This window comes from Bos indicus, chromosome 29 (genome assembly GCF_029378745.1).
Source record: "Bos indicus isolate NIAB-ARS_2022 breed Sahiwal x Tharparkar chromosome 29, NIAB-ARS_B.indTharparkar_mat_pri_1.0, whole genome shotgun sequence".
Taxonomy (NCBI): Eukaryota; Metazoa; Chordata; class Mammalia; order Artiodactyla; family Bovidae; genus Bos; species Bos indicus.
The window spans coordinates 42,257,823-42,283,016 of NC_091788.1; the positions used below are offsets into that span (position 1 = coordinate 42,257,823).

At 42.9% G+C, this 25,194-nt stretch overlaps 1 pseudogene; it reads right to left on the reverse strand.

Annotated features, from left to right (window-relative positions):
* Positions 1-14,265: 14,265 nt before the first annotated feature.
* Positions 14,266-24,713, reverse strand: LOC109554182 (pregnancy-associated glycoprotein 1-like; annotated as a pseudogene).
* Positions 24,714-25,194: the final 481 nt, after the last annotated feature.

Consider the following 25,194-nt stretch of genomic DNA (forward strand, 5'->3'; position numbering starts at 1 on the left):
CAGTGATGCCATCCAGCCATCTAATCCTCTGTCGTCCCCTTCTCTTCCTGCCCCCAATCCCTCCCAGAATCAGAGTCTTTTCCAATGAGTCAACTCTTCGCATGAGGTGGCCAAAGTACTGGAGTTTCAGCTTTAGCATCATTCCTTCCAAAGAACACCCAGGACTGATCTCCTTTAGGATGGACTGGTTAGATCTTCTTGCAGTCCAAGGGACTCTCAAGAGTCTTCTCCAACATCACAGTTCAAAAGCATCAATCCTTCGGCACTCAGCTTTCTTCACAGTCCAACTACCTCATCCATACATGACCACAGGAAAAACCATAGCCTTGACTAGATGGACATTTGTTGGCAAAGTAATGTCTCTGCTTTTGAATATGCTGTCTAGGTTGGTCATAACTTTCCTTCCAAGGAGTAAGCATCTTTTAATTTCATGGCTGCAATCACCATCTGCAGTGATTTTGGAGCCCGAAAAAATAAAGACACTGTTTCCACTGTTTCCCCATCTATTTCCCATGAAGTGATGGGACCAGATACCAAGATCTTAGTTTTCTGAACGTTGAGATTTAAGCCAACTTTTTCCACTCTCCTCTATCACTTTCATCAAGAGGTTTTTGAGTTCCTCTTCACTTTCTGTCATAAGGGTGGTGTCATCTGCATATCTGAGGTTATTGATATTTCTCCCGGCAACCTTGATTCCAGCTTGGGATTCTTCCAGTCAGCATTTCTCATGATGTACTCTGCATATAAGTTAAATAAGTTGGGTGACAATAAACAGCCTTGACATACTCCTTTTTTAGGGAAGTGATTACTGGCTAGCTTGCTCTGCCCTCTTTTGATTCCCCCTCTACTCCTCCTGGTCACCGCTATCTCCATCCTCTCTCTTCTCTTCTCTGTGTAACTCTGTGAACATCTCTGAGGGATCCAGACTGTGGAGAGCACATAAGGAAGTGGTTACTGGCTAGCTTGCTCTTTTCTCTTTTGATTCTCCCTCTTCTACTCCTAGTCACCTCTGTCTCCCTCCTCCCGCTTCTCTTCTCCATGTAACTCTGTGAACCTCTTTGGGTGTCACTCACTGTGGAGAAACTTTTCATCTTTAACCTAGATGTTTTATCATTGGTGCTGTATAAATGGAGAAGTCTTGAGGCTACAGTAAGAATAAGACTGAAAACCAGAGGCAGGAGGCTTAAGTCCAAATCCTGAGAACACCAGAGAACTCCTGACTCCATGGAACATTAATCGATAGGAGCTCATCAAATGCCTCCATACCTACACTGAAATCAAGTACCACCCAAGGGCCAACAAGTTCCAGAGCAAGACACCACACAAATTCTCCAGCAACACAGGAACATAGCCCTGAGCTTCAATATACAGGCTGCCCAAAGTCACTCCAAACCCATTGACATCTCATAACTCATTACTGGACACTTCATTGCACTTCAGAGAGAAGAAATCCAGCCCCACACCCCACAAGCTTCTCTAACCAGGAAACCTTGACAAGCCACCCGTCCAACCCCACCCACAGTGAGGAAACTCCACAATAAAGAGAACTCCACAAACTGCCAGAATATGGAAAGGCGACCCCAAACACAGCAATATAAACAAGATGAAGAGGCAGAGAAATACCCAGCAGGCAAAGGAACAGGATAAATGTCCACCAAACCAAACAAAAGAGGAAGAGATAGGGAATCTACCTAATAAAAAATTCCGAATAATGATAGTGAAAATGATCCAAAATCTTGAAAACAAAAAGAATTACAGATAAATAGCCTGGAGACAAGAATTGAGAAGATGCAAGAAAGGTTTAACAAGGACCTAGAAGAAATAAAAAAAGAGTCAATATATAACGAATAATGCAATAAATGAGATCAAAAACACGCTGGAGGGAGCCAAGAGTAGAATAACAGAGGCAGAAGATAGGATAAGTGAAGTAGATGATACAATGGGAGAAATCAATGAAACAGAGAGGGAAAAGAAAAAAGGAATTCAAAGAAATGAGGACAATCTCAGAGACCTCTGGGACAATGTTAAATGCCCCAACATTCGAATCATAGGAGTCCCAGAAGAAGAAGACAAAAAGAAAGACCATGAGAAAATACTTGAGATAATAGTTGAAAACTTCCCTAAATTGGGGAAGGAAATAATCACGCAAGTCCAAGAAACCCAGAGAGTCCCAAACAGGATAAACCCAAGGCAAAACACCCAAAGACACATATTAATCATATTAACAAAGATCAAACACAAAGAACAAATATTAAAAGCAGCAAGGGAAAAACAATAAATAGCACACAAGGGGATTCCCATAAGGATAACAGCTGATCTTTCAATAGAAACTCTTCAGGCCAAGAGGGAATGGCAGGGCATACTTAAAGTGATGAAATTAAAAAAAAAAAAAAAAAAACTACAGCCCAGATTACTGTACCCAGCAAGGATCTCATTCAAATATGAAGGAGAAATCAAAAGCTTTACAGACAAGCAAAAGCTGAGAGAATTCAGCACCACCAAACCAGGTCTCCAACATATACTAAAGGATCTTCTCTAGACAGGAAACAGAGGAAGGGTGTATAATCTTGAACCCAAAACAATAAAGTAAATGACAACGGGATCATGCATGCATGCTAAGTCGCTTCAGTCGTGTCCTTCTCTGCGACCCCATAGATAGCAGCCGACTAGGCTCCTCTGTCCCTGGGATTCTCCAGGCAAGAACACTGGAGTGGGTTGCCATTTCCTTCTCCAATGCATGAAAGTGGAAAGTGAAAGTAAAGTCACTCAGTCGTTCCCGACTCTTAGCGACCCCATGGACTGCAGCCCACCAGGCTCCTCCATCCATGGGATTTTCCAGGCAAGAGTACTGGAGTGGGTTGCCATTGCCTTCTCTGCAACGGGATCATACTTATCAATAATTACCTTAAATGTAGATGGGTTGAATGCCCCAAACAAAAGACAAAGACTGGCTGAATGGATACAAAAACAAGACTCCTATATATGTTGTCTATAAGAGACCCACCTCGAAACAAGGATCACATTCAGACTGAAAGTGAAGGGCTGGAAAAAGTTATCTCATGCAAATAGAGACCAAAAAAAGCAGGAGTAGCAATACTCATATCAGATAAAATAGACTTTAAAACAAAGGCTGTGAAAAGAGACAAAGAAGGACACTACAAAATGATCAAAATATCAATCCAAGAAGATATAACAATTATAAATATAAAGGCACCCAACATAAGAACACGGCAATATGTAAGACAAATGCAATATACAAATGCAATATGTAAGACAAACAAAAGCCCAGGATCAGATGGCTTCACAGGTGAATTCTACCAAAAATTTAGAGAAGAGCTAACGCCTATCCCACTCAAACTCTTCCAGAAAATTGCAGAGGAAGGTAAACTTTCAAACTCATTCTATGAGGCCACCATCACCCTAATACCAACACCTGACAAAGATGCCACAAAAAAAGAAAACAACCGGCCAATATCACTGATGAACATAGATGCATAAATCCTTAACAAAATTCTAGCAATCAGAATCCAACAACACATTAAAAAGATGATACATCATGACCAAGTGGGCTTTATCCAAAGGATGCAAGGATTCTTCCATATGGGTAAATCAATCAATGTAATATACCACATTAAAAAATTGAAAAAATAAAAGCTATATGATTATCTCAATAGATGCAGAGAAAGCCTTTGACAAAATTCAATATCCATTTATGATAAAACCCTCCAGAAAGCAGGAATAGAAGGAACATACCTCAACATAATAAAAGCTATATATGATAAACCCACAGCAAACATTATCCTCAATGGTGGAAAATTGAAAGCATGTCCCCTAAGATCAGGAATAAGACAAGGGTACTCACTCTCACCACTACTATTCAACATAGTTTTGGAAGTATTGGCCACAGCAATCAGAACAGAAAAAGGAATAAAAGGAATCCAAATTGGAAAAGAAGACTAAAACTCTCACTGTTTGCAGATGACATGATCCTCTACATAGAAAACCTTAAAGACACCACCAGAAAATTACTAGAGCTAATCAATGAATATAGTAAAGTTGCAGGATATAAAATGAACACACAGAAATCCTTTGCATTCCCATAAACTAATAATGAGAAAATAGAAAGAGAAATTAAGGAAACAATTCCATTCACCAATGCAACAAAAAGAATAAAATACTTAGGACTATATCTACCTAAAGAAACTAAAGACCTATATATAGAAAACTATAAAAACACTGGTGAAAAAAATCAAGGAGGACACTAATAGATGGAGAAATATACCGTGCATGTGGGTCAAAAGAATCAATATAGTGAAAATGAGTATACTACCCAAAACAATCTATAGATTCAATGCAATCCCTATCAAGATACCAAGGTATTTTTCATAGAGCTAGAACAAATAATTTCAGAATTTGTATGGAAATACAAAAAACTTCAAATAGCCAAAGTAATCTTGAGAAAGAAGAATGAAACTGGAGGAATCAGCCTGCCTGACTTCAGGCTCTACAACAAAGCCACAGTCATCAAGACAGTATGGTACTGGCACAAAGACAGGAATATAATAAATGGAACAAAATAGAAAACCCAGAGTAAATTCCACACAACTATGGACAGCTTATTTTGACAAAGAAGGCAAGAATATACAATGGAGAAAAGACAATCTCTTTAGCAAGTATTTCTGGGAAAACTGGTCAACCACTTGTAAAAGAATGAAACTAGAACACTTTCTTACACCATACACAAAAATAAACTCAAAATGGATTAAAGATCTAAACGTACAACCAGAAACTATAAAACTCTTAGTGGAGAACTTGGACAAAAAAACTCTGCGACATAAATCACAGCAGTATCCTCTATGACCCACCTCCCAGAATATTGGAAATAAAACCAAAAAGGAAACAAATGGGACCTAATTAAAATTAAAAGCTTCTTTAAAACAAAGGAAACTATAAGCAAGGTGAAAAGACAGCCTTCAGAATGGGAGAAAATAATAGCAAATGAAGCAAGTGGCAAAGAATTAATCTCAAAAATATACAAGCAACTCCTGCAGCTCAATTCCAGAAAAATAAATGACCCAATCAAAAAAATGGGCCAAAGAACTAAACAGACATTTCTCCAAAGACATACAGATGGCTAACAAACACATGAAAAGATGCTCAACATCACTCATTATCAGAGAAATGCAAATCAAAACCACAATGAGGTACCATTTCACACCAGTCAGAATGGCTGCCATCCAAAAGTCTACAAAAGCAGTAAATGCTGAGGAGGGTGTGGAGAAAAGGGAACCCTCCAACACTGTTGGTGGGAATGCAAACTAGTACAGCCACTATGGAGAACAGTGTGGAGATTCCTTAAAAAACTGGAAATTGAACTGCCATATGACCCAACAATCCCACTGCTGGACATTCACACCAAAGAAACCAGAACTGAAAGAGACACATGTACCCCAAAGTTCATCGCGGCACTGTTTATAAAAGCCAGGATATGGTAGCAACCTAGATCTCCATCAGCATATGAATGGATAAGAAAACTTTGGTACATATACATAATGGAGTATTACTCAGCCATTTAAAAGAACATATTTGAATCAGTTTTAATGAGCTGGATGAAACTGGAGCCTATTATACAGAGTGAAGTAAGCCACAAAGAAAACCACCAATATATATATATGGAATTTAGAAAGATGGTAATAATAACTCTGTATGAGAGACAGGAAAAGAGACACAGATGTATAGAACAGTCTTCTGGACTCTGGGAGAGGGTGACAGTGGGATGATTTGGGAGAATGGCATTGAAACATGCGTATTACCATATGTGAAACGAATCTCCAGTCCAGGTTTGATGCATGATACAGGATGCTCAGGGCTGGTGCACTGGGATGACCCAGAGGGATGGTATGGGGAAGGAGGTGGGAGAGGGACTCAGGATGGGGAACACGTGTACACCCGTGGCAGATTCAAGTCAATGTATGGCAAAACCAATACAATATTGTAAAGTAATTAGCCGCCAATTAAAATAAATAAATTTATATTTAAAAATGTGTAATTTCCACGCTGGTGGGTGGGGACACAATTAGACTTGGTGCAATTTGAAACTCAAGGATTGTTCCCTATAATTCAGACCAGTACTATCAAATCTCTGCTAAAAACTTGAAGGGTGTCACCTGTACCTTCCCACAGTTCTCTGTATGTAGCTCTCTCCTGTGAACTCTAACTATATAGAGTCATAAATCTCTCTTCTTGTGGAGACTGTTTGTCTCTGCCTAGGTACACCTTCCATGTATGTGTTGGAAACTATTTCTAGAGTTGGGGCAATTGTAGAACTCTCCTTGCTTGCTCCCTGCCTCAGGAATCCATTCTCTGCTGCCAGATGTTTGATGTAAAACAATGCTCTTTCATTTGTCTTTTCTACTTTGGGGTTATTTGAGACACGAGGATAAATGTGCCCTTTACTCCTTTATGTCGACTAAAATGGAGGTTCTCCTGCAATCAGAACTCACTGAATGCCTTGTGAATGCTAGGCACTGACTTCTGTGCATGGGTGCAAACTTGATTGGGGATATTTGTTGGGGCCTAGAGAGCCCCAGTATTGCTGGGAAAACATGCCAATTACAAATAGTATTTGCTATGTGGTATGTTCAGTTCAGTCGCTCAGTCATGTCAGACTCTTTGCAACCCCATGGACTGCAGCACACCAGGGTTCACTGTTCTTCACCAACTCCTGGAGCTTGAGCAACTCATGTCCATCGAGTTGGTGATTCCATCCAACCATCTCATCCTCTGTAATCCTCTTCTCCTCCTGCCTTCAATCTTTCCCAGTAACAGGGTCTTTTCTAATGAGTCAGTTCTTCACATCAGTTGGCCAAAGTATTGGAGGTTCAATTTCAGCATCAGTCCTTCCAATGAATATTCAGGATTGATTTCCTTTAGGATGACTGGGTGGATCTCCTTGCAGTCCAAGGGACTCTCAAGAATCTTGTCCAACACCACAGTTCAAAACCATCAATTGTTCATTGTTCACCATTCTTTATGGTGCAACTGTCATATCCATACATGACAACTGAAAAAATCATAGCTTTGATTATACTGAACTTTTTCAGCAAAGTAATGTCTCTATTTTTAAAAATTTTTTATAGGTTTGTCATAGTTTTTCTTCAAACAAGCAAGCATCTTTTAATTTCATGACTGTAGTCATCATCTGCAGTGATTTTGGAGCTCCCCAAAATAAAGTCTCTCACTGTTTCCATTGTTTCCCCATCTATTTGTCATGAAGTGATGGGACCAGATGCAATAATCTTCATTCTCTGAATGTGAAGTTTAAACCAGATGTTTCACTCTCCTATTTCACATTTATCAAGAGGCTCTTTAGTTCCTCTTCAATTTCTGCCATGAGAGTGGTGTCTTCAGCATATATAAGGCTATTGATACTTCTCCCAGCAATCTTAATTCCAGCTTGTGCTTCATCCAGTTGGGCATTTCACATGACATTCTCTGCATATAAGTTAAATAAGCAAGGTGACAACATACAGCCTATATATACTCCTTTCCCGATTTGGAACCAGTCTGCTCTTCCATGTTCAGTTCTACCTGTTGCTTCTTGACCTCCATACAGATTTATCTGAAGGCAGGTAAGATAGTCTGGTATTCCCATCTCTGTAAGTTTTCCACAGTTTGCCGTGATCCACACAATCAAAGGCTTTTGCATGGTCAATAAAGCAGAAGTAGGTGTTTTTCTAGAATTCTCTCGCTTTTTCTATGATCCAACGAATGTTGACAATTTGGTCTCTGGTTCCTCTGCCTTTTCTAAATCTAGCTTGAACATATGGAATTTCAGTTTATGTACTGTTCAAGACTTGCTTGGAGAAATTACTTTGGTAGCATGTATTATGAGTGCAACTTTGTGGTAGTTGAACATTCTTTTAAATCACCTTTCTTGGGGATTGCAAGGAAAACGACCTTTCCAGTCCTGTGGCCACTGCTGAGTTTTCCACATGTGCTGGCATATCAAGTGCATCACTTTAACTGCATCATCTTTTAGGATCTGATATAGCTCTACTGAAATGCCATCACCTCCACTAGCTTTGCTCTTAGTGATGCTTCTGAAGACCCATTTGACTTCACATTTCAGGATTGTCTAGCTCTAGGTGAGTGATCACACCATCATGGCTATCTGGGTCATTAATATCTTTTTTTGTGCAGTTCTTCTATGTATTCTTTCAACCTCTTCTTAATATATTCTGCCTCTGTTAGGTCCATCCCATGTCTCTCTTTTATTGTGCCCATCTTTTCCTGAAACATTCCTTCCCTATCTCTAATTTTCTTAAAGAGATCTCTGGTCTTTACCACTCTAATGTTTTCCTCTTTTTCTTTGCACTGATCACTAGGAAAGCTTTTTAAAAATCTCTTCTTGCTATTCTTTGGAACTCTGCATTCAGATGGGTATGTCTTTCTATTCTCCGTTGGCTTTTGCTTCTCTTCTTTTCTAAGTTATTTGTAAGGCCTTCTTAGACAACGTTTTTGCATTTCTTTTTCTTAAGGATGGTCTTGATATGGTATGTACAGATCAAAAAAATGAAGATCATGGCATCCCTTTCCATTCAGTTCAGTTCAGTTCAGTTGCTCAGTCGTGTCCGACTCTTTGCAACCCCATGAATCGCAGCACGCCAAGCCTCCCTGTCCATCACCAACTCCCGAAGTTCACCCAGACTCAACGTCCATCGAGTCAGTGATGCCATCCAGCCATCTCATCCTCTGTTGTCCCCTTCTCCTCCTGCCCCCAATTCCTCCCAGCATCAGAGTCTTTTCCAATGAGTCAACTCTTAGCATGAGGTGGCCAAAGTACTGGAGTTTCAGCTTTAGCATCATTCCTTCCAAAGAAATCCCAGGGCTGATCTCCTTCAGAATGGACTGGTTGGATCTCCTTGCAGTCCAAGGGACTCTCAAGAGTCTTCTCCAACATCACAGTTCAAAAGCATCAATTCTTCGGTGCTCAGCCTTCTTCACAGTCCAACTCTCACATCCATACATGACCACAGGAAAAACCATAGCCTTGACTAGATGAAACTTTGTTGGCAAAGTAATGTCTCTGCTTTTGAATATGCTATCTCGGTTGGTCATAACTTTCCTTCCAAGGAGTAAGCATCTTTTAATTTCATGGCTGCAATCACCATCTGCAGTGATTTTGGAGCCCAAGAAAATTTAAAAAAATAAATAAATAAACAAGACCATTCCATTACTTCATGGCAAATACATGGAGAAACAATAAAACAGTGACAGGCTTTATTATCCGGGGCTCCAAAATCACTGGAGATAGTGAATACAGCTGTGAAAAAAGAGACCCTCATCCTTGGAAGATAAAGCTATGAAAAACCTAGACAGCATACTAAAAAGCAGAGACATTACTTTACAGCAAAAGTCTGTATAGTCAAAGCTATGGTTTTGCCACAAGTTGTGAGGGATGTGAGAGTTGGACCATAAATAAAGCTGAATACCAAAGAATTGATGCTTTTAAACTGTGGTGTTGGACAAGACTCTTGAGAGTCCCTTGGACTGCAAGGAGATCCAACCAGTCCATGCTAAAGGAAATAAGTCCTGAATATTCATTGGAAAGACTGATGCTGAAGCTGAACCTCCAATACTTTGGCCAATTGATGGGAAGAACTGACTCATTAGAAAAGACCCTTATGCAGGGAAAGATTAAAGGCAGAAAGTAAAAGGGAAGACAGAAGATGAAATTGTTGGGTAGCATCACTGACTTCATGAACATGAATTTGAGCAAGCTCCAGGAGTTGGTGATGGACAGGGAAACCTGGCAAGCTGCACCCCATGATATAGCAAAGAGTTGGACATGACTGAGAGAATGAACTGAACTGAACTGATGTACAGAGGACATCTGGGAGCAGGCAGAAGTCTTTGGGGTCCAGTCAAGCCTGTGGCCCTGGTGGGAGTGGTGAAAGATTTAGGTGGAAGGGGAGGCTTCCCATCCTCTGGTGCAGGTCCTTGAATCCAAGGCAAGGAGCACAAGATTTTGAATGTATTACCAAAATATTGTTTTCTAAAAAACAAAAAACTGTTTTCTGCAGGAGTGAGAACTTTGACTGAGTCTGTTCTCTAGATTTTACTGAGGGATGTGGAAGGGATCTGGAGTGGGCTGAGTCTGAAAAAATTAGGTGACCAGCTGCTGGAGGGCTAGGCTTATGGTAGCCATTCTGCACTAGATGGAAAACAAATCCAGAGAAAAAGTGTCCCTTCTGAAGTGTACATGCCAATGTATCACATTGTTTCAGCAGATCACTTCAGTGGTGTTTTGGGACAAGCAAGAAATGCATGATGGGTGGTTGGCTTTTGTCAATTCCTATGGGTTGTTCGATGACTAAATGTTTGGTTACTTAACTGCATGGTTGGAATTACGCTTGGGAAAGAAAACTAGATGAGGTCCACAAACATTTAGACATTAAACAGCAAGCATAGGAAGGTTACTAAGGCAAATATAGGTAATTTAAACATGAGGGGCCAAATGGGGAAAGATACATTTAACAGGCTGAGATTGGGCTCTACAGGTTGCCATAGTTGTTGCTATGACAAGTAGCCATAACAGCTACGTGTTGCTACTCTGGAGATGTGGGAAACTGACAAGAGGCCAAGAGCCTTTACAACTTTCCTTGCAGTGTGATTTCAGGGGAGAAGTAGTTGAAAAGGAAAGACTGACTGGTAAGGCTGAGAAAGTGAGTAATCATTAGCTCTTGTGGGAGCCCGGAAAACAGAAGCATCAGCTCAGTCAGAGTTCTGTGTCACAGTTCAGAAATAGATGTCATTTGGCTTGAATCAATATTTAGCCTTGGGAATGGCAGCCATAACCTCTAAACAGATTTCCTTCTCCCCAGGTGGTAGAATAATTCATATTTGTTCCAGACTCAGGAACCCAGAAAGCCCTCTCAGGTCTACTTGCTCTTTGCAGGCACATATGCAGTCTAGAAGGTGGAATTATCATCATGGGGCCCATTTTCCAGATGAGGAAACTGAGGTTAAGAGACTTGATCAAGCTCACACAGCTAAGCATGTGAAAAGCCAACCACAAACCCAGGGTAACAGTCCTCAAATTGTGTGTTTTTGTTCCACACCCACTGGGAGTGGTGGGTGATGATCTGGAAGCAATGCTTAGGCAGAAGCAAACAATATTCATGTTTAAATTGAAGAAAGTAAGGAAAACCACTAGAACATTCAGCTATGACCTAAGTCAAATCCCTTATGATTATATAGTGGAGATGAAAAATAAATTCAAGGGATTCGGTCTGGTAGCCTGAAGAACTATGGATGGAGGGTTGCAACATTGTATGGGAGGTGGTCATCAAAACCATCCTCAAGAAAAACAAATGTGAGAAGGCAAAGTGGTTGCCTGAGGAGGCCTTAAAAATAGCTGAGAAAATAGAAGTGAAAGGCAAAGGAGAAAGGGAAAGATATACCCAATGGAATGCAGACTTCCAGAGAATAGCAAGGAGAGATAAGAAAGTCTTCATAAGTGAATAGTGCAAGAATTAGAGGAAAAGAACAGAATTGTAAAAAGTATAGATCTCTTCAAGAAAAGTGGAGATACCAGAGGAACACTTCATGCAAAGATTGGCACAATAAAGGACAGAAAAGTCAAAAACCTAACAGAAGCAGATGAGATTAAGAAGAGGTGGCAAGAATGCACAGAAGAACTATACAAAAATGTTCATAATGACCGGGATAGGGATGATGCTGGGGTCACTCACATAAAGCCGGATATGCTAGAGTATGAAGCCAAGTGGGCTTTAGGAAGCATCACTACAAGAAAAGCTAGGGAAGGTGATGGAATTCCAGCTGAGCTGTTTAAAAATCCTAAGGAATGAGGTTGTCAAAGTGCTGCATTCAATGTGTCAGCAAATTTGAAAAGCTCAGCAGTGGCCACAGTGCTGGAAAAGGTCAGTTTTCATTCCAAACCAAAAGAAAGGCAATTCCAAAGAATGTTCAACCTATCCTGCCATTGTGCTCATCTCACTTGCTAGCAAGGTAATGCTCAAAATCCTTCAAGCTAAGCTTCAACAGTTCATGAACTGAGAATTTCCAGATATACAAACTGGTTTGAGGAAGCAGAGATCAAATTGCCAACATCCATTGGATCATAGAGAAAGCAAGGGAATCCCAGAAAAACATTTCCATCTGCTTCACTGACTATGCTGAAGCCTTTCACTGTGTGGACCACAACAAACTGTGGAAAATTCTTAAGGAAATGGGAGTTGTAGATCACCTTACCTTTCTCCTAACAAGTCTGTATATAGGTCAAAAAGCAGCAGTTAGAATTAGACACAGAATAACTGAAAGATTTAAAATCAGGAAAGGAGAATGACAAGGTATACATTGTCACTCTGGTTATTTAACTTATATATAGGATACATCTTTCAATGTACTGGTCTGGATAAATCCCAAGCTGGAATCAAGATTGCTGGGAGAAGTATCAACATCCACAGATATGAAGATGACACTACCCTGATAGCAGAAAGCAAAAAAAGAGCTAAAGAGCCTCTCGATGAGGAGAGGAGATGAAAAAACTAGCTTAAACTCAACATTCAAAAAACTATTCACAAAAGGATACTCAACATTCAGGGCATCTGGTCCCACCACGTCATGGCATACAGATGAGGGAAAAGTGGAAACAGTAGCAGATTTTATTTTCTTGGACTCCAAATCACTATGCACCTTGACTGCAGCCACAAAATTAAAACACACTTGCTCCTTGGAAGGAAGAAAGGCTATGAAAAACTTGCACAGTGTATTAAAAAGCAGAGACTCACTTTGCTACAGAGGTCTGTAGTGTCAAAGCTATGGTTTTTCCAGTAATCAGGTACAGGTGTGCAATCTGGACTATAAGAAACGGTGAATGCCAAAGAATTGAGCTTTTGAACTGTGGTGCTTAAGAAGATTCTTGAGAGTCCCTTATACAGCAAGGAGATCAAACCAGTCAATCTGAAAGGAAATCAACCTCTGACCCCTGCTGTCTCAGCTGAGGCATCTACTGAAGGCCTCCAGGTGGAAAGAATGGATGCTTCCACTGCAAAAGTGCCTAACCATGGCAGCTCCAAGCAAACAGTTCATAGCCCCACCCATGGAGAAGCTCAGAAAGGCTGAAGGCTCTGTGTACCCTGGATCTCTCAATACATGCGTTGCATTCTCCCCAGCAGCATTGGAGGCCAAGCAAGGGGCATTCTGGGCCCTGGAGGAGGGAGATGGCTTAGGGATTCACTGGGGCCACCATTTACCAAGTAGGACTGGAAAGGGAAGAGCAGGCATATGTGGCAGAGAGCTGGTGACTGGGGTGTGGGAACAAGAGGGAACCAGCTCTGTATGAAGTACCTCACCCAAACTCCCCTGGAGGACAAGCCCAGGGATAAGATCATCTGAGATGGGATGGAAAGAGTCTGTTTCATTACCCCTTATAATTCCTCTGAATGAGGAGGTGGTGGAGTTGGTGGGTCATCACAAACCCTTCCATGGCCTAGACTATCTCCCAGTCGCTTTCTTTGGGGCTGCCTCTCCCCAGCTTCAGTCTTGTAGTTCTGGAGGAAATTGACAATCATGTGTGCTGCTGGGTCATGGCCACACGACCATGTAAAGCCAATCATAGGACCCCATGACCCTGCCAGGACGGCTGATCTAGGACTGTACATGTGATCTGAGGTGGGTCATTCAGAGAACACCCTCGAACTCTGATGTCTTCAATCTTTCCTTTCCTTATTGGAGATGGCTTCAGGATATATAACCCTAGGGCAGGTAGTCTGGACTCCCTCACTAGATGTAGAAGCCTTAATGAAGAAAGTTGTCAGGCTAAGACTATCAAAGAAGAGGGAATGAAACAGTGAGTGTGTGAAATAGAGAACTGATGACTTCTGATTTCTTGGGTCCAGTCAGTGAGATCTTTGTATTTGCTCTGAGTCTTGTGTCCTGGATTCCCAAAATCATTTCCATGAGTCTCCCCTTTCCTTGAAGCCAGGTGGAGGTGGGCTCCTCTCAACTGTGATTCAGACTTGGTTCTAGATCCTTCCTGATCATTGTACACCTCCCAGACACAAACAGAGGCACCCGTTTGTTTCAGCACCATTACGAGTAAAACCCTTTATTCTTTATTGAGAATAGGGTGTGCACACCACCAAATACAGTTCACCAGCATCCTGGGCAAGAGTACCCTAAGTGTGATTTAGTGTTTGCTCGGAGTGGCCTTACTGATTCCTGAACCACTCCAAGCATTTATACTGCCTGTGCCAGGCCAATCCTGTCATTTCCTCGATCCAAGACTGAGAAATACAGCCTCAGGAAGATGTCACCCAGCATCCAGGTCTCTCTAGATGTCCTCACTGTGTTTTCTTTAAAGGTGGTATAGCAGTGGCCTCTAGAATCCTGGGGGAGCCAGAGACACACACCAGTCAGCCTGAGCCCTTACCTGCGACTCCCACAAATATCCAGACCCAGCACAATTCTTTGTTTTATGTCCCTCTTTTGGTAAGTATCAATGGATTTTCTCCTTAGCAGGGGATATGAGAGTTCATCCACAACCAAAAAGGGCCAAGACATGAGGTTGCCATGAGGAAGGGTGTGGGGGAGGGGAGGACTGGGAGTTGGGGATACACAGGAATGATAAACAACAAAGTCCTACTGTAGAGCATAAGGAAATATATCAAATATATTAACTATCCAGTCATAAACCACATGAAAAAGAATAAGAAAAAGAATATATATTTCTGTATGTGTATAACTGAATCACATTGCTGTGCAGCAGAACTTAATGCAACACTGAAGATTAGCCACACTTCAATAAAATTTTTAGAAAAGAAAAAAGAGTGTCCATAGTTCTCCTCTCTCCCTGTTTCTTTCCTGCTGACTCCTGCTGCTTGTTTTTTCTGCAGAGAATGCTGGTTCTCCTCCTGCATCCCCACAATACATACTTTATTAAAAAATTTTTTTTTTGTATTGGAGTATAGATTATTAAGAATATTCTGAGTTTCAGGTGGACAATAAATGGACTCAACCATATGTATCCATGTATCCTGGTCCCAAAAATACCCCTCCCATCCAGGCTGTCATATAACTGAGTGGAGTTCCCTGTGCTACACAGTAACTCGTTGTTGGTTATCCATCTTAAATAGAGCAGTACCCACAACATGTTCTTGAAGACTTAACTTAGGAACGCTGGGAAGCCTCCTTCAGCCCACACTCTCCCTCTTTGGCCACTCCAGGCTTGGGTGGATAACGTACTCTGGTTCCTCATTCCCACCATTCAGTCCATAGCCTTCATACCCCGAGTAAGTCCCCAGTGCCCCAGTGCAGAGCACCTTGGGATGCCATTTGCATGGAATCCAGTGCAGTTTTGCCTAGAACCAAGCAACCCTCCACATGGCTCCATAAGTTTACAGTTTTAGAATTCCTGAAATTCCCTCCCTTCCTCAAAGCTTCTTTGAGCCCATCAGCCAGCTCTGAACTCCCACAGGGAGCTGACATGAAGCCTCCACCCTGTGCCGGGGCTGAGCAGTCACTGTGCACCCTTTATTCACATTAGCATCCAGCCTCCCCACAGAGGGGTCGGGTAGCCTGACTCACAAAGGGGGCACCAGGCCAGAGCTAGTGGATGATGCATCTGAGAACTAGGGTGACCATGTAATTTATCATCCAAATGAGGAAAACTGCGAGAAGGGAAGGGAGACTGTTAATCCCTATGGTGGGACACTGGGAGTGTCCCCAGCCATTCTCCCTGTCACATGACTTATTTCAAGGACTGCTAGAGCTGACCTTCCGTGTTCATCCACCTGAGGGTTCAGATTGAACTGAAGCTCTTTGACACTGAGGACCTGAGTGTTCCCCTCTCCTTGTGACTCCCACCATACCAGCATGGCGTGATGTCGCCACATTTATTTCAAGATGATCAGTGTCCCAGACGGCCCTTTACTCTTTTCTTTTTTTTTTTTTTTTCTTAAATAATTTTTTTGTATTCATCATTGTTTTATTATTGTAGAAATTTTATTTTTAAAATTTAGATATTTCTTTTTTTTTTTTTTTACTTTATAATATTGTATTGGTTTTGCCATATATCAACATGAATCCGTCACGGGTATACACATGTTCCCCATCCTGAACCCCCTACCCACCTCCCTCCCCATGTCATCCATCTGTGTCATCCCAGTGCACCAGCCCCAAGCATCCTGAATCCTGCATCGAACCTGGACTGGCGATTCTTTTCTTATAAGATATTATACATGTTTCAATGCCATTCTCCCAAATCATCCCACCCTCTCCCTCTCCCTCAGAGTCCAAAAGACTTCTATACATCTGTGTCTCTTTTGCTGTCTCTCATACAAGGTTATCGTTACCATCTTTCTAAATTCCATATATATACGTTAGTGTACTGTATTGGTGTTTTTCTTTCTGGCTTACTTCACTCTGTATAATAGGCTCCAGTTTCATCCACCTCATTAGAACTGATTCAAATGTATTCTTTTTAATGGCTGAGTAATATTCCGGCCCTTTACTCTTAAGTGGTTCGTCTTATGGGAGGTTCTGGCCAGCCCCAGGGCTCAGCAGCATCTGCAATAGTGTAAGTTGGCCTGCAGAGGGCGCCCTCCTCCCAGCAGCAGCCCAAGGGTTCCTGCAAGTTCCTATTTGAGAACCACCCCTCAGGGTTCTCCCCTCACCTTGAGGATGTAGGCTTGAGCTGGGACTGGGTAGTTGATACCATTGATGGTGAAGATAATAGAGGGCAGGGTATTGACCACAAAACATGAAACATAGTGCTGTTAGAGACAGAGGGAGAGAGGTTGGCCCTGGAGATCCTTCTTGTGTGTGGAGACTGGGAGTGACCCTGGGGCATGACACGTCACCTTGGAACCCCTTGGCGTGGCGCCGATGAGCTTCTGGATGTTATTGACCAGTCTTCTTGGGCCAAAGATCAGTGATGTCCCAGTATCCACAAAGGCCTCGCAGCTGCCAGAACAAATAATAACCTTTCTTTTCATGGAGATGCTGAGAGACAGTGTGACAAAGCAGGCATCAAGATCACTCTGAGTCTCCCCAGAGCTGCCTTCTTCCCGACTGTCTCCTAAACAGCTCTTTGTCTCTTGCCCTCATTACCTTTGCTCTCGACACGGCACCTTCCTTGACATTCTTGAATGCAGTACTTGAGTACACCAGGCTGTTTTGCACCTTGACACAAGCTGGTCTTCCTTCCTAGAGGAGCCCCCTCCCCTTTGACTAGCAAATTTCTTCTCATCTTCCAGATTCCAGCTTAATTGTCATGGTTTCAGGGAAGTCTTTCTCCCAGTGTTTATTAATCTCCTTTCTTGACAGTCTCTTTGTAGACACTTCCTCATGTCTAGCATGTACCAAAGTCACAATTCACTATGTGTGTGTCTCATTTCCTGTGCATCTGCCTTCTTAGATGTGAGGGCAAGTTTTATTCTCATTGCCTCCTTAAAGTGCCTGGCACACAGTGGATGCCCAAGGCTTGTCTGTTTAGTGAGTGAATGAAGACTGTGAAAATAATGAATGAGAAACATCCAGACAGCTATATCTGGTGGGGAACAAATAACGGGTCATTTGCAGAGTGAAGATGGAGATTTGTGAGGGCAGCAGATTCTCACAGTGGTGGGAGAGAGGGGCTCCTCTAGGAGAGGGTGTCTGCCAGCACTGCTCCTACAACCAGCTCAGATGCTGAGACCCTAGCCAGGAATTACATGACTAGCCCACAGAAACTCCAAAGGACAGGTCAGCTTTTGTCTGAGGGTATCACACAGAATCCTATCAATTATGCCTCTTGTCCTCAGGTCACTCCTGGATTCCACTTTCCTGATTCTCTGTTATAGCCCCTGCCCCACTGTGTGCCCATGAACATGGGGTGTCTTTTTGTTAGTTGCTTTCACATCTTACAACTTCAGCAAATCTCTCTACACTGTTCAGTAGTTGTTCCCTTAGGAGACCAGTTCTCCCCATTTCCAGTACTTTCCCTGTTTTTAAACTGACATTTATCTGTACTGAGATCTTCCTATGTCCCCGGTAGCCCCGGACAGTTGGTCATCTTATATCTCTGTTCAGGCTGGATAAATTCTCCCTAATCCTCTGTTCACCACACTGTAGAATCCTCTAACCATGCTCCACACCTCACAACGCAGTGGGTGCAGCCCTCTCCCAGCTGCACAGACCTCTCTGGACCCTTTTAGGACCCTGGTCAGAGCCCTGGTCAGAAGGCCTGGGGATTATGAACCCATGGGTTGTTTGTGTATCTATGCGCTTGTGTGTTTGTTTGTATGTGTGTTTGTATGTGTCTCTGTGAGTGCTTGTGTGTCTCTGACTAGCTATGCATGTTTATATGTGTCTCTGTGTGTTTTTGTGTGCCTGCTTGTGTGTTTCTATGTGTCTGTGTGCCTGTCTGTGTTGTTGTGGGTGGTGTATATGTCTGTGTGACTGTGTGTCTGAGAATGCATTTGCATGTGTCTGCCTGTGTCCATGTACAGTAGCGGGAGCATCACTTGAGCTGACCCTCAGAGGAGAGGCTTACCAGTCCACGTGTAACTCCAGTCTCCCGTTTGGATCAATGGTACCCAATTGAGCGCTCCCTGGCAGTAGGATTTATCCACCCCACCAAACATCACCACACTGCCTTTCGCCCTGCATGTGTAGAGAGAAGAGAGGGGCTGATCCTTGGAGGACAGTAACAGCAGCACTGTCTGAGAGCTGTGCTGGTCCACCCATCAAGGCCCTAATAAGATCCCCATGTACAGATGCAGAAATCGAGGCTAGGAGAGATTGAGATCCAGACCGAGGTCGATTACTGGCTAATGAGTGGCACAGAGGAGGTTAGAAGCTGAGGCATCTGTCTGGGCTCCACCCACTATATCTTTTGAAGATGCCCTACCTCCAGCGACCTTAGTGCTCAGACAAAATCAGAGGACATGGTGCTGAAGCGTAATGGCTTTCTCCTTGTACAGCTTGTCATTTTTCAGGAAACTCAAAGCCTGGGAGTTCTAAGGGTGTGGGTTCAGGGCACCCAGAGTTGGCTCTGCTGGCCTGTGACCTCTACTGTTCAAAGGGCCCCACACTCAGAAGGGACCCCATCTCTGCTCTCCCTGTCTTGAAATGCCTAATAGTTCTTGAACAAGGGGGTCCCACATGTTTGTTTTGTGTCCCACACTTTAATTTTCACTGGCTCCTGCAAATTGGGTAGCTGGTCCCGGGCTCCCAGAGGAATGCTAATGAGGAAGGAAAGATGTCCACCATCCTTCTCCTTTCTTACTTATCAAATTCATAAGCAAATTGTATTGATTTTTCCTCCAACTTGTTTCCCATTGCCTTCCATTAGTCTTCCTCCTCACTCAACCCCCTAGACTGAGGTACTGGTCTTGAGCCCAGGAGCGGGGTTGTGGTCCAATAAAACGTTATTTATAAAAGCCAATGGTGAAGCCAGGTACAGCCCTGGGGCTAGATTTATCCTGGGTTAGATTATCTCTCAGAATTCTTCTTTATCAAGTGTTCTATAAATTTTGTGCAACTAAAAGCATCTTAAAGCTAATTTGGAGAAAGTGATTTTCCATCTCAGACTTACTTGCTCAAGTAGAAGGCAAAACAGGCTCAGAAATGGCACCTTGATTCTTCAGGTTGGAAAAGATGGGGATAGCTCCAAAGACAGATATGTTGGGGTAGTTCAAGCCCAAGATGCCATCAAAAGGTGCACCCTCACACCCATATTCCACAAAGCTTAGATCGAACAGCTGGCCAGTACTTACAAGGTCCCCAAACTGTGGGAGAGAAGAGTGTTCCCACTTACAGATACGTGCAGTGGGGCTAGGACTGGGCTGGGGTGCATTGACATTAGATCCTCAGAGAAGAATTGAGGCTGTGCTCTGTCTTTGGTGGCCCACAGACGGTTAGACCAAGCTGGGAGGGGAATTTGGGTTCCATTTGTGAGAGGCTGTGAATTTTAAAACATCTGCCCCTCTGAAAAACACCACCTGAGTGAGTCAAATTGGCCTTGTGGCTTCTGTCCAGGTGGGGCAACCAAGTCAGGCCAGGACCCATTGGTGCCCCCTTGTGGACAAAATGAACGAGAGCAAGATGGCCTTCTCTGGCATCTCTGTGACCTAATGACAGGAATGGACTGAATTCTCTAAGGTACTGTGGATTCTGCATCTGTCCAGGAAGACGGAAGCCAAAAACAGTCTTGCTTGCAGGGATCTATGAAACTACTGCCTCGGAAATTCACTTTTGGCAATATGTGTGTATTTGTGTGGGTGTGTATGAGAGAGAAAGAGAGCGGGGAACTACTCAAGTACTTTGGGGAGGCAGGACATACGTTTTATTAGACTCTCAAAGGCACCCTAGAGTGAGAATTCATTTATCAGGCCCCTTGACATCTCTGCCCTCCAGTTTCCAACTATGGATACCTGAAACCCTCGACTGCCCCCAGGGTCCCCAGATCAGTTTTATCCTGTCCCCAAACACCCTACAGCAACTTCAGTCCTGAAAAGGCAGCCTAACTCCACCGTTTACCACATGTGTGCCCTCAGCAAGGCCCTTGCTGTCTGCACCTCAGTTTCCTCATATGTCTCATGAGCTAATCAGACCACCTGCTGTGTGGTGTTGTTGCAGGATTAAACCAATTATTATCTGAAAGTGCCTGGAACAGTCTGTGAATATAAACGTGGGTGCTTTTTAACCCTTTTCTCACTCCCAGCAAAATGAACCTTGAACTTCTCATGGGCAGAGGAGCTGCAAGTCAATCTCTGGGTTAGCTAATCCATTTGCTCGTGTGTCACCATGGGCACTGCCTCCTCAGGCACAGGATCCTGTGGGTAAGATGGTCAATATCTATGGGAGTTAGGCTAGGAAGGGTCCTGCCAGATGGTCCTGTACCTGTTTTGCAAGCAAGGGTCACTCCATAGCCAGTCCTGACTCAGCTTCTCTTTACACGTTACCCAAACAGTGTTATAAGCAAGAAATCCCTTCATGCTCCCAGATCCATAGGCGATCCTGAAGGTGTTTTGGGTAGGCCGGAAGGTGGAAGACTTGTAATGTCTGAACCTAACTTGTGTAGCTGCAGACACAAGAGATGAGTGTCATCAGGTGTCAAGGGTAGAAACAGGGCGGCAGGGCAAGTGAAGGATGGTCCAGGTAGGGTGTATCTGTACTCACAACAGGCTGGACTGGGGCAAAAGATGGAGGGCACCCACAAGTCAGATGAGCCTGTGTCAAAGATAACCTGGAATTCCTGAGGGTGTGCTCCAGTGGTGACTTTACCCATGTAGAGCATCTACAGGGAAAAGCAGGGAGTGGGTTAGTGCAGAAGTGGCTACCCTCTATTCCCACACTGATGTCTCCCTTTGGGTGTCATATATCTCTTGAGATCACTTTCCAACCACCGTGAAGCTCAAAGCCTTTGATCACAGAGGTGCTTGCATTTGATTTTTTTTTTTTTCCTATGCTACACTGTGTGCAGGATATTGATTCTATCACCAGGCTTTGAAGTGGTACCTCCTGCATTGGAAGTGCAGAGGCATAACCACTGGACCTCCAGGACCGTTGGACACTCAGAGAAGTCCTGGTGCCTTCATTTGAGAAACTCTGTAGTCTCTTCAAACCCAGCCTTAGCACCCACTTCTCCAGGAGGTCCTTCTTGATCAACCCCAGCCACTCCCTCTAAACTCAGACCACATCCAATCAACACCACACAAGTGACCCTTTTTTTTTTTGACATGTATTTACTCTTTGCCTATCTCTCAGGCTGGCATGGGCTTTCTTGAAGACAAAATAAGCACTTTTTCTAATCTAAAAACAGTAACGACTGTGTTTGATTCTGATGGCCTTACACAGAATACGGGTTAGGTAACTTTTTACTGCTATGGTTCTTGCATCTGTGGAAACTGAATTCCTCTGCCTGGTTATTCACAATTGCTTTGCAATTGGGTCTACCTACTGATCAGAGATGGTTCACTCTTCATCTGTAACTAGTTGACTCCCTTAGTTCAGAAGGAACTGCTGCTGCTGCTGCTAAGTCACTTCAGTCATGTCCAATTCTGTGCAACCCCATAGACAGCAGTCCACCAGGCTCCACTGTCCCTGGAATTCTCCAGGCAAGAACACTGGAGTGGGTTGCAATTTCCTTCTCCAATTCAGGAAAGTGAAAAGTGAAAGTGAAGTCGCTCAGTCGTGTCCGCCTCTTAGCAACCCCATGGACTGCAGCCTACCAGGCCTCTCTGTCCTTGGGTTTTCCCAGGCAAGAGTACGGTAGTTGGTTGTCATTGCCTTCTACTCAGAAGGAACAATCTCCCTCAAATTAATGACACATCTTTGACACAGAAATGGATGTTTACCTGCCACCTGGTAATTTCTGGGCCCAATCACCAAGACAAGAGTTGAAGATGATAGTACCTTCTCCTCTGCGTGGGGCCCGTTTTGCCCAGTGTTTCTGCCTCCTGCAGGAACCATAGCCCCAACATCCCACATGGCATCTCCAGATGAGCCCCAGTGTTAGGTTAGAGCACCAGGGGGCGCTGTGGAGCGCCATCCTCCCAAAACACACATCCATGATGTTCCTCAGGGGGTGAATAGTTGTATTTGAGCCACGAGAAGAAATCTGAGACAGTCTGTAAGCATGTTCCTTGAGGAAATTGTTCAGCATGTTTTTTCACTGAGGGTATTTCTCATTGTCTTCACTTTCCTTAGAGGTATTCTTTTCACCAAACATTTGACAAAGAAAACAAAGAAGATGCTACATTTAGCTGTCAGTGTTAAGCTATAACTGTCATTGTAATGGCCCTGTGTATTTTCTCATCATTTTTATGAGTCACCTTATTATAAGAATTTTATGCATATTCCATGGCAAAGACATAGGTTTGAATAAAGATTCTGTTCTGTAATGTTGGGTAAGCCATATGACCATGTGGGGTCTCAGTCTTCCCTTGGTAAAATGGTGGAATGTAATGATTCAAACCCTCCATATAGGACATCTTGGGGATAGTGAAGTGGTGGATATAAGGTGCCTGATAAATAGGAAGTCTCAACAATGACAGCCACTAGCATTGCTGTTGCCGTCCCACTGTATCCTTCTCATAGAAGCTCAGGGAAGGAAGTAGAAGGGGGGTTCCTGTCCTCTTTTACAAGGGAGGAATTTGAAATTTAAGAGACTTGTGAATTGGCTGTGGTCACACTGCTTGTCAGATATAAAACAGTGTATACGTAGCCTTCCCAATCTTTCTCAAAGTTGAAAGAGAAGAGAGAGTTGAAAGAAGAATCCAAAAGATAGGGAACAAGTTCAGGAAATGTAGAAAATTAAAAGAAAAGTTAAAAGAAAACACCACAGAGAGAAATACACTCACAGAGACTTCCAAAGGGATGGAGAGATACATGATAGTGATGCAGAGATGCAGACATAGACATATACACACTGAAGTAGAGAGGGAACAAAGACCATGCTAAATAAAAGGTAGAAAAGTGCTATTCCACAGGACCACACCTACATCTGCACTGACTGTGCACTGAACACTTGCAAGGAGTTCCAATTTCAATAGGTCATGACATGATTGGACCCCAGAGTTGTGCAACTATGCAAATCTACACCAAGAACCGTGAGTCCCACAGTTCCTATAGCAAGGTACTTATCAATATTTAAGGGTTGAACTTTAAGATCGTCAGGGAAATATTCCATTCTGTTCTAAACCTGATGAGTAGAAGAATAATCAGATGAAAATAAAAATCACAGAAAGGAAGATGATGTGGCTTACAGTCTCCATCCTTACATGACTCTGCAATCTGAGAAGGGCACCAGCCCGAGGAGCACAACCACTTCATGCTTCTTTCCTGGCTCCAAGTATTCAGAGCAGTCCTGGTTCTTAGCATGTAGTGGTGACCGGGAGCCCCTAGTTATATATGCTCTGGCATGCCCTAGTTTAGCCCTTTAGGCCAATAATAGGTCTGAAAAGAACACAAAGTTCTCGATAAAATCTTTACCTTCATCAGTGTCCTTGGCGAGTGGCCCTTGAAGCTTCACAGAATACAGAGAATTGAACTTAATCTCTTCCTTGAAGGTTGGTTGGAAAATCAAACTGATCTGCATGGACATCTAAGAAGATGGAGAACCTTGCCTACTTGGAGAAAAAAAAACTGCTAAGAACATCATAAAAATGGATACTAGGGGCCATGCTCGACATTCGTGGTTTCATGTCATCTTCCTAGCCACTTCATGAGATATGCATTGCTGTCTTCGTTGGAGAGGAGATTGCTAGGAGAATAAGTTGTCAAATGACAAAGTGAAGACCTCAGGGACAGCCCAGGGACATATAACTGGCTTTAGGTAGTGGGTTTAATGGCAGACATCAGGGGCACCTATGATGCCAGGCTGCATCAAAGATTTAGGGCAGAGCAGTACTTCAATTGCATGGTTTCAGTATTGGAAGAAATGTCATATGCATCCACAAGATATTTTATAGCATCCAGCAAACATACAAGGAAGAACTGTGCTAGGGTCTGGGTTAAAGGCTTCAAAGTCAAAGTTGATGAAGACAAAAGTACTCTTTATCTTAAGAGAGCTAGCAGTCTAGTTCTCACAAACTCATGGCCCCAGGAGGCAGGAGATATGATACTAGAATTAGGTGGGCATGTTGGACCCTCGGCAGCACAGGCCTTACCACTGGGAGCAGCCTTTCCTCCACTTCACCCATGCTGGAAAGCAGGCCAGTTGGCCATGCTTTCAAGAGAATCGGAAGTTGGGATATTTATGTACAATCTACTGATTTTAATGTTAGCAATTAATTTTTTTCCCAAAAAACAGTGGGAACGAAATCTCCACAGCGATGTGCTAGAATCAGCCTTCAGTCTCTGCAGGTTTTTATTTCTCGCCTAGAGTTGGGAGTGCAGTGGGGACACAGAGGAATTTAATTCATGTCGGTTGATTTAAAAAGAGACTGAATGCGTACTGAACATGTGTGTTTCCTTTCTACTTATAAAGAAAGATCATCAGGGACATACAAACCAACAAAATTTAAATGCTACCAATACAATATTATAAAGTAATTAGCTTCTAAGTAAAATAAATAAATTTAATTTAAAAAATTAAAAATTAAAATTAAAAAAAGGAAATTATTCTCCCAAAAAAAAAGAAAAATGGATATATTTCTGATATAATTTCCCCACAGGGTCTAT